The sequence below is a fragment of the Haemorhous mexicanus genome, chromosome 3 (genome assembly GCF_027477595.1).
Source record: "Haemorhous mexicanus isolate bHaeMex1 chromosome 3, bHaeMex1.pri, whole genome shotgun sequence".
NCBI lineage: Eukaryota > Metazoa > Chordata > Aves > Passeriformes > Fringillidae > Haemorhous > Haemorhous mexicanus.
The window spans coordinates 107,117,377-107,135,827 of record NC_082343.1 but is presented as its reverse complement, the minus strand read 5'-3'; positions in this window follow the sequence as shown (position 1 = coordinate 107,135,827).

Here is an 18,451-nt window from a genome sequence, read left to right as displayed (position 1 = left end):
GAGCCCTCTCCTGACAAGGGAGAAGGATGCTTGCCAGTAGTGAAAGGTGCATCATTAGATGGAGAGGTGGGTATTGGCACCAGGTTCTACTGGTGAATGGATCATACCCATCACTGCTGCCCTCCTCACACAATCTATGGATTGTGATCTTGGCCATCAAAGATGGGCTACACTGCTCTGCTGGCCACTGGAATGGGAAGGTGCTGCTGGGTCTGTTCAGGTGCTGAGGAAGATTTTGCCTCAGTTTATGATCAAGTTTATGATTCAGTCACAGGTGGGCCTAAAAGAGACTAAAGATGCTCTATGACAAAACAAACTCAAAACAAACACACTTTCAAAATGGACATCTGACATCTAAAGAATGAAAAACCCAATGTATCTTGCAGCTTACTGGAGAAAGAGGAGAAAACTGAAATTAAAATAAACAAAAAAAGCACTATATTTTACCTCCTTGCTTATTGTTACGCTTTGTGGAAAGGAAATGATACAGCTTATATTAATTTAGTAGAATTAGCATCCACAGTGGCTCAGTAGTAGGACAAGCATATGCAATTACATCTGACTACAGAATAGGAGCACACAATCCTTTTTTCATCTTTTCTTCAACTCTAAGAAAGAGCTGCAATTTTAATTTTTTAAATTTTTTTTGGTGCTAGTGTATTTTTGCTGTTTAGAAATCTAAATAAATGGTTTTAAATGAGCCATCATGTAACTTTTCTCAGACTAAGCGACAGAGAATAAATATTTACATGCTCTTTAGCTTTCTGGTAGTAATTCTGGATAAGACAGATGGAGTTACTTTCAAAATTTAGATGTAAGCATTGTTATGGGTCTAAAACCTCCTCTTTTCTTTCTCTACTCCTTAAAAATATCTCTTCATTCAGGTGCATTCCATAAACAAATTCAAAAATTGCTTATTCATGTAAATATGCATATCAAACAGCTCATAAGATGATTACTATAGAACAGCTACTGGGTTTTGTTTGCAAATTATAGTGATAAATTAAGATGAATTCTTAAAAAGAGATATTGCCATTCCCTATGGCTAATTCTAAAATAAATAAAATAAGTGCTGGATCAATTTTTGAAAGGTTAAATAGTCAAACAATTTTGATCATGTTTGAAAATCCACACTTAGACTCCTGCTTAGGAAAGTGAATTGGAAATTTCCCTAAACTTAGAGCAATTACTGATTGTTCTTAGACTACTACTAATATAGAAGTAGTACTTTCTGGTATCTTTGAACAGATGCTTTTGATCCATATCTGAATGAAGACATTCTTTGATGAGAAGCAGTGAAGCAAAGATGTAACATGGCCAGATTTTAAACCTGATCATTTATTCCACTTATTAGTAACTCTTATCCTACAATATCCATTTCTCTGAAAGCAATGACACTTTGAGAATTCAGACATCTTTTAAAGCTCTGGATGTAGTCAGTGGGAATTACCTGAAGGATTCCAAAGGAAAGGGGTGCTGGTGAGTGTAACAAAGTGCTGAGTAACTTGTCAACCTACCCTAAAGCATCCAGTCCATCACCATCCTTGCAGGACAGGCCTTTGGGAATTACTAGTACCTCACTCCAGATTTCAAGATCAAAAGTAGCATCAGTATCCACACACACACACACACAGAGTAGCTGATGTCATTATTTGTTTTGTTATTGCACTCAATATTGGGGAAAAGAAAAAAACAGTTAGAAATTATGTAAGTTGCCAAGTTGGCAGAACACTACTCATAGGTGCACTGCCATCTTCTGGGAGATTTAATCCAATTTTCAGTCAGATGCATTTGTCACTTAGTCCAGTCTCTATCCAGTGAGTGAAGATGTTGATTTCCAGTTAGCCACCAGTACAGCTTTTGTATTTTGATTTTATGATCTCTTGCTTGAGTCAGCACCTAGAAATAATCACAGGCACAAACTAGAGTTATGAGCACTAACACACCAGACTGCTTAGAAAAATCTGTCTCATGGCCACAGAAGTCAAAAGATCACTGTAAAATATTATTTTCAAACAAAGTGCTTAGAATTTTTAACTAGTGGATCTCCTATCCAACAAACCAAAGGCAAACATTAGAAAGTACTCACATCCAGTCAGAGATTCATTATGACTTTGAGACATATTAGCCAATCACAAAATAATTGAAGTTATTTTTCTTGATGATACACAGTGACCCTCTGGAAAAGGGTGCTAATGTACATTCTTGGACATATCAGTTTTAAATCAGCTTCATGAAGTGATGTGTGCCTCTAAAAATATTTTAATTCTGCTAATAAAAAGTCTGGATGTCTCAGATGAAAAGCAAACACTCCAGTCTTTTGAAACATTTTTTTTTCTCAAAATAATTCTGTTCTTTTTTTTAGAGAATGTAGAAAAACACTGCCTAAAATCTCTTGCAGAAATCACATTAATCTGTAAAATCTTTAAAGATATTGTATACCAATTCTCCCATTTACTAGGCAGGCTGTCAGCCCTGCAGTGCAGATGTAAGGAAATAGAGAAAAGAAAATTTTACTCCATCCTATCAGGCAAGTCAGTGCTATTAAGTGAAAGCCTGTTTAACAAACATAAAATATCCATTTTACTGAGTTTCAAAACCCTTTAGTAACAATATATCTTGCTGCTTATATTGATAAGCAATGGACACACCAGTTACCATCAGTAATGCCAAAGAAAAACAAAAAATGTATTACGGTCTGATTTGTTTACAATCACCAAACTCACCAGGTTTCTTAACTCATACTCCTATCTCCTTTAGCCAAAGGCTGGCTGTTTGTCAGGGGAGGAGTTAGAAGGACTGCCACTAGCCACTGCTGAATCTCATACCTGCTCTTGAGGCTAACGAGCCATTCCCAGGGCAGTTTAGCAGTCACTGCACTCAGACTCAGCCACTCCAACAGGAATTGCACTCATAAAAACAGTTCTTGAAGGAAGCGCCTTGTCTTGAAGTGAAATGAAAGGTAGCAGCCAGTACAGCTGACAAATGCTGGTAAGCTCAGGACAGGATGCAAAGATCTCAGAGGGGTCAGTGACTCCTCCTCTGCCACCACCTCATCACAGCTCAGGCTCTGACCAGGAACAAGGTTTCATTTGTTTAGTGGCTGTCTGCTGCCAGCTGCTTTTTCCATGTCTTCCCTAACTCTGACCTCTAGAGAAGCTCAGCTGGGGTCTCTGCCCTGTGTTTTGAGGGCAACAGTTAATTACAACCAATTAGGCTACAGTGATGGTGTCTAATGAAAGCGTCCCAGTCACAAACCTTCAGACTTTCTGCAACCAAGAATATCTGTGATGCTCAGAGATGTCAACTAGAGATATGTTCCAACCACTGCTTAGTCAGCAACTTACTTTGACCATTTTGTTCCTAAAAATGGGAGTCTCTGGAAAACTCACAAAGATGTGTTAACTAATGGATCCAAATAGCAAACTCTTGTAAAATACCTTCTTATTCTCTACTATTATCTACGCAGTCAAAAGAACCTTGCAGAGAATGGCAGTCACTAGGCATAAAGAGAAGTTCACTGATAATATCAGGAATCAAATCCAACATCAGTGTTTCCAAGGAAAGCTTATGCACACAAATAGGAATTCACTGAAAGAGGCATGTTTCCCTGAACAGCTATTCTGTGCCATAAATACCCTCCAGAAAATTCAGAACCAACAGTTACAGTTGAGAAGTACCAAAGTTTGTTTTGGGAATGGAAGAGGACTGGGAGGAGTGGATTGTGATGCACAGAAATGAAATTATGATCTAAGTGTCCATGCTCACTCATGTCAAATAAAAATTAGACAATTCAATTGGAAACTGGGACCAGATGCGTTTCCAAGATCCAAGCAGGTTTCCAGGGCTGCAGATGAATGGAAATAATTTGTTGACCAGATAAAATCAATCCATTGTTTTGTCAAAGCCAGCTGTCAAAAAGTAACAAAGTAAACAAAAACTGGATTTTTCTAATGCTGATAGAGCGCTGCTATCCACACTCTCTCAGGAAAGAAAAAAAAAAAAAAAACCCAAACAAAAAAACACCCAGAAAAAAAAAAGATTAAAAGGATTTAGAGACAAATTTCATTAAAAGAGGGATATAGAAGAGTAGTAGATCTGGTTTTGTTTCCCAGACAGTATTACAGTAAGCCATAACGCCCTTCCCCTGGAAGGCCAATGTGTCCTGTGGGACAGCTTTAATATTCTCCTCTGTTGAGAGAAAATGTAGGAACCAAGATGGCCTAGGGCACTGGACCTTTCCAAAACCAAATTTACAAACACTTCCCATCCACAGGGATCAGAAACAAAAGGACTGGAGTGGTTTGACCAAAGCTATGACCACTCGGGCTCCTCATCCCTCTTAGTTTCATCTGTAAATCTGTGATGGTCTTTGTACCAACAGTAAAATTCAAGCAGTTTTTCTACTGTACATGGCAGCTAACAAGAAAAGTTCTGAAAAGACTGCAGTTTGTAAAATAATTACAAATTGATTTTCTTGTTCAGGGGCAATTAACTCCTGACATCAGTCTTTGGTTCCAGTCTACACGTGCCACTCCAAAGAGTTTACAGGGGAAGAAGTGCTTGAACAACTCTCTCCATCACCTCACTCCAGGACCTCTGCCCTTGCACCTTGCCCTCCTCTCAGCTTCAGCCTGGCAGAGGCTTTGTCCAAATCTCCTCTGGCTGGGAACTACACAGCTGCCTTTGTTGACCAGTGACCTCCAAAAACAAACACGCAGCTCATTCCCAGCCTGGGAGGAGAAGTCCTTCCCCCTCGTCCTGCCACAGGGCTCAGACTGGGCTGTAGATTCTGGTTTTCTTTCAGCCCAAGGCCATTTGAAGTCCATAGACTTGTGTTGCTGAGAGCAGGACATCTGTCTGTCTCTCACAGCCAGCACAGCTTCAGCTTTCTAGTGTGCTAGAATATTTTTTATGGAAGGGTCAGAAAAATATAAAGATGTTTTCCTACAAAGTATTCTTAAGTATTCTAATGCCTATAGTATTTATTAAAGATGCACATTCATTTGGTACACAATGAAAATTCTAGGGTTTAAGAAATATTTGAGCAACACCTGCCTCAATATGTCAAGAGATGAAAATGAAGCATCAAAAATCATTAGACACTTAAGCAAAAGAAGCAGTATATTTTTTGCTGGCATTTGATATTATTCTGCAAATGGCTTTCCAATATTCATTAAAGAAAAAGTTTTATGACTGAATGGGAATAGATGCTATAAAAATAGTTGTTTCTTTACACCTTCAGAAATTGGAATTGTTATTTTAAATGTTTACAAAGGCATGGACTGGAATACAGTTTCAGTTTCTAGTGAATTAATCTAGAACAAAAATGATTGCTCACATTCCCACAGGAAGAAATCCTTATGTTTCACCCATGCTCCCTTTCCTGCACGATTAATGGATACTTCTGAACCACCAACAGATGACCTCCAGTAACCATTCACAAGGGGCTAAAGTCATAAATAGATACAGACTTAAAAACATTTATCTAAAAGAAAAACAACTCTCAAATCAGCTGAGTGACATGATAGGTTTGCTTGGAACATATTAAGATATAAGGATTGATTCTTCCCACAACTTAGAGCCTATGCAATTTTCTCAGATAATCCATGCAAGAAAAGCAATAAAAGATCTAACAACTAAGAAAAACAAATCAGATACAGTTATAAATATCTAAGCTGGTAATGAATACAAGCTGGTTATATTTCACTGAGAGCAAAAAATAAAACTGCAGAGAAGCTTTATCATGACTTTCAAACAGTAGTGCAGAGTGCATTATTAAGCTCAGATCTCAACATTAACAGAAAACTCATTTGTATCAGAATCAACAATGTCTATATAATATAAACATCTATTAATAATAACCAACTACACCAAAGGCATGGATAAATATAGCAAAAGACTATAAATAAAAACGACTGCATATAACTGCTCAAATAGGCAATGCTGGAAGTTAAATCTTATTAATGCCTCAATGAAATGACAGTTACCTTCTATCACCACAACATTCTCTAAAAGTTAGGAGGCACCTGGAATTGCCTGTTGTGGGTACTAGCTGCCCTCTGAAGAGGCAATCTATCCCCAGAAGCTGTATTCCAAACAGATCCATTTTTTTCAGTTTTTCCCTTAATTCTATGATTGTTGTGGTGACAAATCAGAGTTCAAAGGTTTGCACTGCCCCATTAATTCACTTTGAGCTTTATCCTGTTACCTGTAACTCACATATCAGGGCTGCTGGCTCTTCTCTCCTTTATCAAAGTGAGGCAGGAAGTGGATCTGCACGGGCAGGTGCTATGAGTGCTGCCTTAATTTGGTTTGACAGAGAAGGGGTAATGAGTTAGGGAAGGTTTGGGGACCTATTAGAAATATCTTCCTCTCCAATTAAGGAGCCATGTATGTATTCCAGCTCAACTGGAAATGAACAGAGCAAGAAAACTGGCCAGGCTCAGAGAGGTACAACAGCATTTACAGTGTGATTCACAGATTAAATACTGGCTGGTGGGACACAGAGATGGAATTTATTTCACTGATGCTTGTGGAAGGAGCCAAACAGGTAGGCAAAGGACAGAAGAGTAAGTGTGTCATGTCCCTGACTTTCTTCTATTCATCTTTCATATTCAAACTTTAGAGGCTGCTTGAATTTAAACCATGGATCTTGAAGCTTTCTAGTACTTAGGATAATTAGGTGGCACAGGTGACATCAGATGTTAAATGCAATCATCATTTATACAGTGAATGATGAAGGTCTGCAAACCACAGATGTCTGGCATCTATTCAGGAATTAATTGAAGTATTTTGTTGAAAATCACAGGAGACTCGGTGCAAAGTTTAATGATTATGTAGCTGCCACTCTTCAAGCACACTCATGGACTGGCTGATGAACATGTCAAACAGTGTAAGATACATGAATTTACACAAAACATAACAAAGAAAATTAGGTCCTTACTTTAAAATTAAAGCGGTTATATTCCACAACCTTGAAACTAGATTTGAAGTCAGTTCTATGCTTAGAAGTAATCTAAAAAGTAATAATTTCCTCTAAGGAAAGAATTGAACTCCTAAGTATAAAATGTGGCTTGTATTTCTGCTATCAGCACACTGAACCAAACTGTATCTGAAAAATAAAGAAAGTATGGAAAAAAAACCTGTCCGTCCTGACGAAGGAAAAAGAGATTTCACAGAACTAAAAGAAGTCAAGGGGTTAAAGGACAAGGGTTCAAAACACTTGAGGGGAAAAAAATGTAAACTGATGTATTCAAAAGAGCCCAGGGAAATTAGACTTTTGTATTCAAATACTGTCAGAAAACAAATTTTTCTGTTGCCATGGAAATTGAAACAAAACCAAAACCCATTCACATTCACAATGGAAGGGCAGGATTTGGACATTTCCTCTGGAAGAAAGCTTCCAGGGAGAAAAAAAAAAAGAAAACGACTAATTAAGAGCCTTAAAAATACATTGCTTCTGGCAGATGAAACATACAGGTGAGGCTCAGGATTTCCTTTCAGTAGTCCAGCTTATCTCTATTTACATAATTAAAATGTTAATAGCTATATGATAACAAATAAACTATAAAAAATTTCTCAGTACTACATGCAAATATGTGCACGATAAATCAAACAGATCAAAAAGAAGGGGATTGCACTTTGACTATTAAAATCAGAGAGGAAATAGGATTATTAGTGATTCTTTACAACTGTGCTGAGGGCAAGACAAATCATGTGTGTGTAGTGCTCACATACAAAAAATCATCTTTACCAAGAAAAATGGGGCAAATACATCAAAGACTGGTAGTAGCTGTAGAATTTGCTCTCATGGCAGATTGTCCCTGTGTCTCACTCATGCTCCCAAGGACATTTTACTGTAAAAAATATTTCACTTTTTATTGACATATATACCCAGTTTTATCCTCAAAAGTCCTTCTTCCTTTTCCATGGGAAAATTCTGGCCCATACCACATGAACCCCTCCCTTTGAGTCAAGACAGATCACAACAGCAATGCAATGTACAAGGCAGGGTCCCATTATCCTTGGCACAGCTCAAGTTCTGAGGCTAGGGACACTTCTGGACCCAGGTAGGTAGCCCAGTCATGTCCTTACTGAAGCCACAGAGTCAGAACCTCAGTGGATCACATTTTCCTACCCCCAATAAACTTAAAAATTATTCAAGTCATAGGTCAGACTCAATGGTCCTGGTCAGAGGTCTTTTCCAACCTCACTGATTTTGTGATTCTGTAATTTGGACTGCTGCCGCAAGTATGGAGTCACGGAAAAGAGAGCTGGGTCTCCATCAAAAAGACAGTGATCAGGGCCTTTTCAACTGCTCAGGCTCTCACCTCCCTTCTCCCACTCAGCAGAGAATAATTATTGTTATTCTAAACCTGGGTCATTGAAGCAATCTGCTGTACTTTTACACAGATTTGGATCAGCATGACTGAGATAGTGAGCAGCTGGAGCTGGGGCTGAGCAAGGGGCCCCAGGCAAACAGGAGGAGGAATTCTTGAGCCACTCCTACCACCAGCCTTTCATCTTCATTCTCCTTGGCTTGAGCTTTGTGCCCTGAACAGTACAGGGAAAAAACACAAACCTATAGTTTTCTTGCAAAAGGCTTTCATATACAACAAGACTACTCTAACTGCCCAAGCCTTCTCTTCCCTAGACTAAACAGCATGAATATTAAGCAATAATATTATAACATTCCCTCTTGAGCTGACACATCCATTTAAGAACACAACAGTTTACCAGCCATTAAGCAGTTACTGGTTGGTGCAAGTTTATTTTCTGAAGAGTACTTTATTCAAAACATACTTGCTAATTATTGCAGAAGAACACACATACCCATTCGTAATAATTACTTAAAAGAAACAATGAATTTCTCTCCGATCAGCCTTCAGTTAGATTCCCATCAAAGGAATCATATGAACAGATGGGGTCCAACAGGCTTTTCATGTGTTTTCTTTTTTTATGCTTTGTAATGAAGCTCTCCCTCATAAACTTGTTAAAATGGACTAATTTCCTTTACCAGGATGTGATTTTCTGGTAACTGCTTTTCATTTTCTGCCTTGAACAAAGCAGATAATTAATTTCTCTTTACCAATAACCTGAGTGATTGGTAAAGTGTCACGCACATCAATGGATCCATGACAGCAATCATGGAAGTGACAAAGATTTTCCTTTTTTTTTCTCTGACTTCTCCAAGGAAAATAAGCATTTTCCAAAGAATACAGCTAAAACCGGATGAGAACAATTTTTTTGTGAATAGAAAATTCATTGAAAAAAGCTGTGACAGAGTGAGAAACTTTATATCTGAATCCAGCCCACAGTTGGTGGGAATATTCTACAAAACAAACAAACTGAACAAAAACAAAACAAAAAAGGCAGGAGGGATTTTGGAACAGTGCATATTTCATTGTGAAATTTTCTGAGAGCTTCTTGTTTCCAATGATGCTGAAATCTTGCATTTCAACATATTCTAAAAAATAATTTTTTCATTGTGAAACTTTTTTTTTAATGTCAAACCAGTCTAAGTTTAATTAGATGCAAAAGAATTAACTCCTCCAAATCAAATGAAGCATTGAGACAAAGACAAAAAGTTCAAAGGGTCTTAAATTACAGATTTTTTTAAAATTAGTTGGTTCAGCAACCAAGTAAAAAAAAAATTCTATTGTTTGGTGTAATCAATTATACTATTTTTTATATAACTATGACAGGACAGCACAGGGGACAATTACTTTTCTTCTCCCTCAAACTAGTATGTCTTCCTTTTTTCTCATGGACATTTCATTAAAGACAGTTCATGTTAAATAACTTGGGCAAAGCAAAAATCAGTTCTTCCAATAAGCCCTCAACTTTTTCCACTTCCCACACCTAAGTCACCATTTTCCCAGTGATGAGGACTTCACTGCCCCATGCTGTAGCACCACACACCCCTGCTAGGGACAGAGCGCACAGACTGAGGGATCACTGCCACCCCACGTAGCTCAAATGTCAGAAAGACAGGCAGAAGACGTGACAGAGACCAGAAGTACAGGGTGACAGAATGGCTGGCACAGGATCACATGGAACTTCAGGCAGGGCTGCAGTTTTGTAGCCCTGAGCTGTTTCACTGTGGGAAGTGATCCTTGGTCCAGCCCGGATCTGTCCCGATGCTCCGACCCCGCTGCATCGCAATGCTGCTGTGTCCCTTCCTGGGGGAAGCAGGATTGGCTGCTGATCCCTTCAGTACTCCTGTTCCCAAATGACCACAACAAAATGCTTAGTGTCCTCTTCCCCAGCAATTAAGCTGCCTTCACACTGCCAAAGATAACTTTTAATTAAGGTGTCAAAAGCTGACAAGATTGATCACAGAGGTGGCTTCTCCATGCTGAGCTGTCTCAGACTCCAAATTCCTCTTTCAACTATACCTTTCAACCACTTAATTAACAAGTGGTTCATCACCCGACTTGCCAAGAAAAAAGAATTTCAATCTCCACAAAAGGAGTCAGAGAGAGAAAAGAGTCAGCAATTTTTTTTTTTTTTACTTTTCCTCATGTTTATGTTCAAATGTCTATATAGCTTCTTTTTTGATGATTTCATCAAACAATGATCACTTTTATAACTGTGGAATTATTTGGCCATGAGAGTTACTATTCAAATATTTTTGCTTGCCTTTTTGCACCACCAAGAAGCCAAGCATTCTTCTTCTCTTTTTCATCTTCATCCGAAAATAAACAATCATTCAGCCCATGTAAGGCCTATTCCAGTTTTGTTTTTTTTTTTTTGGTGAAGTAGATTTTTGATGGGGAAGTCATCTGCATTTTAAAGGAATGGGACACTGAAATTATATGCAGAAAAACAGATTTTAGCAATACAAAGCACTTCTTCTGACCTTATCCCCTTCACCCTTTTTTTTTAGTTTGCTGAATAGCTGGGAACATTGGATGGATTGTAAAGGCTGGCACATGCTGCAAAGGGAGTGTTTGTTGCCAAAGCCCACTTGGATGCAAAGAAGTACAGAAGCTAAAGGAAAACAAAGACCACAGAGTGAGCTAGACCGTTCCCTTCCCAAGACAAATTTATCTCCCAGGTTACATTCCACAGTGGTTTATCCATTCCATAATGACCACAAGAAGGGAGACAGCACTTTGCAAAAGCTATGCTAAGACACACAGCCCTTTTACTTCCAAGCACAAGTGCAGGCTGGGCAGAGACTGGATTTAGAATAACCCCAAGGGGAAGGACTTGGGGGCGTTGATGGATGAGAAGCTCAGCGTGACTCTGCAATGTGCCCTTGCAGCCCAAAAAGCCAATGGCACCTTGGGCTGCATCCAAAGCACTGTGGGCAGCAGAGAGGGAGGGGAGCTCTGCTTCCCTCTCATGAGACCCCACCTGCAGCTGCACCCAGCTCTGAGGTCCCCAGCAGAGGAAGGACATGGACCTGCTGCAGCAGGTCCTGAAAAGTCTACAAGGATCATCAGAGGGCTGCAACACCTCTCCTATGAAGACAGAGAGAGAGCTGGAGCAAAGCTTGGAGCAAAGAAGGTTCAAAGGTGACCTTAACTGTGGCTTTGAGTAGACAAAGGGGAACTGCAAAAGAGCTGGAGAGGGACATTTTACCTGGGCATGTAGTAAGAGGACCAGTGAGAATGACTTTAAACTGGCAGAGGGTAGATTTAGATTTGATGTAAGGAAAAAAATCTTTACCGTGAGGGTGGTGAAACACTAGCACAATTTGGCCAGAGAACTTGTGGATGTCTCATCTCTGGAAATGTTCAAGGAGAAATTGGATGGGGCTTTGAGCAACCTGGCTTAGTGGAAGTTGTCTCTGCCCATGGCAGGGAGTGAGAACTGGATGATCTTTAAGGTCTCTTCCAACCCAAACCATTGTTTGATTCTCTACAGGAGTTGAAGAAAGAAAAACCTTCAAGACATGGAAGATAAGATTTTCCAAAAAGCATCTTTGCAGCACGGCCTCTCTACAGACATGGCTCTTGCCATCAGCCCCACTTTACTACTTCAGCAACCTTACAGTTGCTCTCATGACATCTCTTGTCTGTTTTCAGGTCTCAGGAAGCATTTTAACACTTGCAAAAAGGGGCACTGGACTGAGAAGGACATTGTGGAGAGGGCACAGAAGGCTGCAGTCAGTGCCACCTGAGCAGCAGAAATCCACTGGTGCAGAGATCTCTTCTTCCCACCCATCACCTGGAGCAGGGAGCACACAACAGCTGTGTGGCACATCCTGCACACAGATCCCCTAGCCCAGCCTCCAGATTCCTTCAGTGCTTATTTTCATAGGGGCTCTCCGTGGCCCTAAAGGCTCTTGGAACTCTGAAGTTTGTTATGCCATTCCCATTCTTGCCCAGTCATTACTCCTATGACAAGGTAGAAGCATTTTTCTCCAAGGCAGGAAAGCCAGGGCAAAAGAACTTTGAGCCACTTCTCCAGCCTCAGGTCAGTATTTGCTTTCAAGGAACACGTGTGTTTTATAAACCCTTTCCAGGTACCATAAATCCTCCTGGGATTAATTGACACATTAAATGGAGAACACAGATGTCTTCAGCAGGTGACTAGACAATAAAACAGGCCAACAAAACCCAGCAATTCTGCTGCAAGTGCCTTTGGCAAAGCCCCACAGTCCCACTTGCCTGTTCTCCCTGGATACCTCTGGAATGCAGCAGCTCCTGGGCAGATGAGCAGAGGTTACCTTTGCTGACAGGCAGCTAAAAGCCTGCACAATAATGCTCTGACAGCTGCCCAGTCAGTCTGTATAAGGCTAGATATATAAAATTCCAGAAGCACTAGACTCCCATTTAGAGGCAGCCTAAGAGCCAAGAGTACATTACTGCACCAGAATATGCAAGTAGAACAGAACCAAATTAACATCTGGATTTTTATTAACCTTTCATTTACTGCCAGAACTTTAGTTTTGTGGCTTGAGATACATTAAATGTGCCACACTTATGTGTAAATTTTTATGTTGCTTAGGAATGCTTCTGATGAATTTTTAAATTCACTGTTAAGACTGAAATGCTGAAATCTAACTTTTCCTTCACAGTTGCCTAAAAGAAATCTACAGACAAAGATTGTCTATTTATTTTGATTCTTCAGTCAATAAAAAAAAGCCAATGCAAAAGTGTGTGATGCCAAAGGCAAAAGCATAGAATATAAAAATAAATTATAAAAACTCCACACACACATACCACCCCTCCATCCTACCCACCAGCCAGCTTTCTATACCTCTAACTGGAGCTAATTTAATCTTTAAAATACCCAGCAAGGAAAACCAGTGTGGTGCTTTGGGTAGCTGTGTTTTTGCCTTTAAAAAAACTCCTGGAACAACAGGAAAAATACTGTCCCAAGGGAAGTGAGGTGTTTACAACAGTCATGTTCCTCTTTAACCACCTTAAGTTCAATGTGCCCTTCATTTCATTCAATTCTCTCCATCACCACAGAACAGCAAGACTGTTATTCCATCCCTCCTGTAAATATTTAGAGAAATAAGAAAAGAAGTGTTTTGCTTTCCACAGAAGGGAATTATAAAGCCATGCTGTCTGACACCAGGATCATTCTGGTTCATAAGGAATTCGCTCAATGAGAATTCAACCAGCTTTTTGGCACCTGGAATTATTTATTCAGCACTTTTTTTCCCAAAGATACACAATCCAAACATGTAAGATTGCAACTGTGTAAACTGAAGAAATGAATACTTAGTTGGGTACTTGAGTTACACTGCCTAGAATAAAATTACCTCTCAGAACCTAAACCACTCTTCAAATACTTTATTTTAAAAAATACCTAAAGTTCCAAAGTACAAAATTCGGGAGCAGGGAGAATCTCTTTCTATGAAATGCATGTCATTTGATGCTGTCAAAAAAAAAAATTAAACCAGAGCAACTACTCTGAGCTCTTTCATGCTTATAGTTTCCAGGTTTCTAGGAAATGGGGTAGAAGCTGCAAGGATGATTTATGGCACATGCAACGCTTCAGAAAGATCCAAAGTCCAGTCTGCCTGAAAGGCAGCAACAGCATCACATCTAGAGACTGGCTCAGAGAAAAGCACACACTGTAGCTGTAACTCAAAGCCTGTGGGAAGACAATACATTATTCCACCTCGTGGAATGGGTTCAAGGCTAAATTCAGAATTCTGTTTTACCTGTGATTCAGTAAAAGCCCTTGGATTAACATAACACAAAGTAGCCTTCAAATGGCTGCTGTTAAATGTCTGACCCTTCAACTTCTTCCTCTTTTCTGCTTTCTCTCCCAGGTCTCATGGAGGTATAGGAGCGTGGGAACACCAAATTCAGGGATACTATTTTATCTCCCCAAAGACTATTTCATACAGACCTCATTATTTTCCTGCACAACCACATTCCTCTCTAGGGACAACTGGCTCCACACCGGGCCCCAGGAAGGTTCTGCTGAGCAGCCCTCGAGGCTGCAGGGGTCCCTGAGCATGAATGGTCAGTGTTAAACAGGAAAAGGAAGGAAGGGAAGCCTTTATACCACTGCTTGTGCATGGTCCCTTGCTCCTTCTCACCACTGATGCAGCTGCAACAATAAAACAGCAGTGGCAGCTAAACAGTATTTCTGCAATTTCCCCACCCAAGCCAAGATTTTTTTTTTCCATCTTTAGTGCTGTAATTCCAGGACTTGGCTCCATTATTCTATTTGTATTAATGCACAGCAGCAGATTTTACAACACATGACAAAGTAAGAATATTTTATACAGCTTACAAGCCAAGAAATAATGCAAATTTGGTTTATAAAAGTACTGTCAGCATATTGCACCTGCCTCTTTGCCAGCACCAGTTTGCTCCCTCTCAAATTTTATTGTGTGTTTTTTAAAATTACTACAGGAGGCTGCAGTAATTTCCTTCAGGAGGAAATTCCACTTGCAGGTCATTACTGACTCTTAACGGACAGTTAGCTTTTTTGGGGAGTCCAAATGAGATCACAGATCACATGAAACCACACAGCATTGGCTCTCCCTCACTTAATGTACCCCCACCACCATCAGCCCTCATCCTGGGAACCCAAATCCTTGGCTAAAGGATCTGTTGGGGATGCTGCAAAGTCTGTCTTTCCCAATGGCATATGTGATTTGGAGAAAACTGATGGATGTGTGGATTAAAGAACCCTTGAGCTACAGTCCTTGACCTGATAAAAACAGAAGCAAAGGCTTCTCTATGCAATACATTCATTAAAAATATATGAGATGTAGGTGTTTTCTCAGCAAAAGTGTCATACCTTATCTGATGTTATATACCTAAATGAGCTCTGTCCACAGGGCAGATACAATTACATATAAATTATATCCATCCCCAAGGAGCTCTGCCTTGACTCCTTACCTACCTGTAACAGCCATCAGCCCGTTCCACAGCGAATTTCCACTCTGCACCACCTGAGTTGTGCCAGTGAGCTTGGAGGGCATTGCTCTGAGTTAAAGTCAGTAAAATCTTGTAACTTGTCTAGAGACACACAGTGACCTTTTGTTTTGCTAGACTGTGCTTGGACCATAGGCTCACCAGAAAAAATTAACTACAACTATGCACAAAATTGAAAGAGAAGGTCTCAGCAAGCCGTGACATTTTGCTGTGCTCGGAAGAGATGCTGCAATTCTTGTGCAGCTGGAAAGTGCTGAGATGGTTTTAATGGCATCTGCTGTCTCTTGATTGACAGAGCATAAACATTTCAGAAATACAGGCAACAGCACTGCAGCCACACAGCACCAGACAGCATTATTTACTGACTGTGACCAAGCTACTGCTATCAGTCACAAACTGCACATCCAACTCAGGGTTATTGTGATTTCATTTGAGAAATGTCCTCTTCTGGATGAAGAAGTATTAGCAGCTTCACAAACACTGTCAGCTAATCAAAAAATATTAGAGAAGCTCTCCACAGCTTAGTGGTTTTTTGTCACTTGCTCTAGATGTTAGGAATTCGGGGAAATGAATAAATGTATTGATACACAGCAGCCTGTCAGGAGCCCTTGGCACGCTGTGCAGCCATGGACTGCATCTGCCAGTCAAATCTGCCTGAGACTCTCAGCAGTCCCTGACAGCAACTCATTCACATGGGAATCAACAAGAAGTCTGCTTTTGAACGGTAATATCTGGCGTTATCACAGAATCAGCTGAGCTGGAAGGGACGCACAAAGAGAGAGAAGCCCAACTCCTGTCCCTGCACAGGACACCCCGGTTATCACACCCTGTGTCCAAAAGCACTGTCCAAATGCTTCTTGAGTTCTGTCAGGATTGGTGCTGTGACCACTTCCCTGGGGAGCCTGTTCAGTGCCCAACCATGCTCTGGGTGAAAAACCTTTTCTGATATCCAACCTAAACCTGCCCTGACATCGCTTCAGGCCATTCCCCCCGGTCCTGTCACTGTCACCAGAGTGAAGAGATCAGGGTCTGCCCCTCCTCTTCCCTTCAGAAGCCGGTTGTTGACTGCAAATTTCTACCTAAGCCATACATAGTATTTCATTTACAGGCCTGACATAAATGTGATGTTTATTTACCCCACACTTAGGTTCCACAATCTGAGCAACACCCTGACTCTTCTTACAAAAAGCAGTGCCTCTGCTTACCAATTAATTACATCCTGCTAAGTTCTGCTTGCTGCTGCCTGGGTGGATTGAACATGCCTTCCTGGATTCAGAAAGACCCTCATTTTTGGACATAAACAGACTGCTGGATTACAGGCTGGTTGGGAAAGGGGGCCAGGGTAGGAGCAGGAGGGAACAGAAGGGAAAAGGAAGGAAAGGGGAGAAAAGCACTGGTGAAAAAACCAAAAAAATAGGAAAGAGGTGAAAAAATAAGGACTCTGTCAACTCTGTTTTTCCTTTCTTCTGAGGTCCTCTCATGCTTCTCCACCACTCCTATTGACTGATTGCTTCCTGCCTTCTCCCATTTCTCTTTTCTAATTCCTTTACATTGAGTTTTTTTCCCTCTACTAACATACCCCAAGAAGCAGTGACAATGCCAGAGCCTGCCCCCAGCAAGGCAGGAGCTGTGGGCAGTGGGTGATACCCCTGCCAGCTGGAAGCCTCTCAAAGAGAGCTGCAATGCAGTGCAGTGCTGCCTTCCCTTTATACACTAGGGAAAGCCAGGCAAAAGTGGATGCTCCTGTGGAAATACTGGATATCAAAAGGGAAGAGTTTGGCATCAAAACAAAGAAAGCAACAACATGCCAGTATATTGTTTTGTATAAAAATGAACAAATCTCTCCCATACCAAAAGGGAAGCAAGTCTAAATGGAAATCTTCTCTGTGCTTTGGTGTCTGAAATAGAGCAGCTGTGTGGTGAGAATTTAGGAAGCATTTTTAAAGCAAATAAATGTAGTTCAGGAAAAAGAAAAACAGTATCCAATATACTCCTGTTGACATTGATATCACAAATCAACAATATGCCACTGTGGACCAAGGAAGAAGACAAATTCAATAAGAAACAGCCCCCTGGAATGTGCAGTACCTCAGCCTGTGCTCTCATCTGCTTCCTTCTGGCACTGTCTAGCACCAGTGCATGTCACAGCACAGCAGTTCTGCCTTGAGAGGAATATTTTAGGCATGAAGCACAGCTCACATCCTGCTCACAGTCACACCTGTGTGAAACTAAGGTTCTGGATTTATTCCAGCAAGGGGTAAGGATACAAGAAAGCCATTTTTAAGACACAATTGATTCGAAAAAGGTCAGGATCTCATCACAGAAATCAAAACAGTGTACACTAAATGATATATGGATATGTACTTCACCTTCTGATGTGTTCCCAAAGATATCTCACTTTGCTGCAAGCTGCATCAATGCATAAAGTTAGAGCACTTAAAAAGTGTAACAGCCTTAAGACTGATTCATGAGATCAATCAAAAGCTTATCCATTTTAGGACAAATTGCCAGTCATAAAATTTAATCCACAAAGTTGTATATTCTGTGATCCTTGAGTAGTGCCTGATACACAAAAGTAAATTTTTCAGTAGCACTTTTTCAACTATTTAATACAATTTCTTGCAGGTTTTGTAGCATTACAGTATTTTCATTGCTTTTCATCTTCAGTGGCAATGTAAGATATATGAATATAAATATATCTTTACATGGACACCACCAAGAGATTTTCTTTGGACAGTAACTTTTTTGCTGTTATTCTGCTGGTTCCCATTAGATTCACATGAACATACATATTTAGTATTTTGCATCACTGCATCTTTTTAATGCTAATTGTTCAGCAAGAACAAATCACGTTCAGGCTAACTTTGCCTTTTGTTATTCCTACAAGAACTATGGGAAGAATTATCTTTAATTGTCTGTGAAGCATCACATACACTTACAACAGTCAGCAAGTAACAAACCAAATTTTGAGGTTCCTCCAAAGCTCAAAATATTTTCTTTAAGTTCCACATAACTATACTGATGCACAGCAGTCCTGAGAGACAAATCTTTACAATGTATGGGTTGATCCTGTTTTCTTGTTTCGCCAT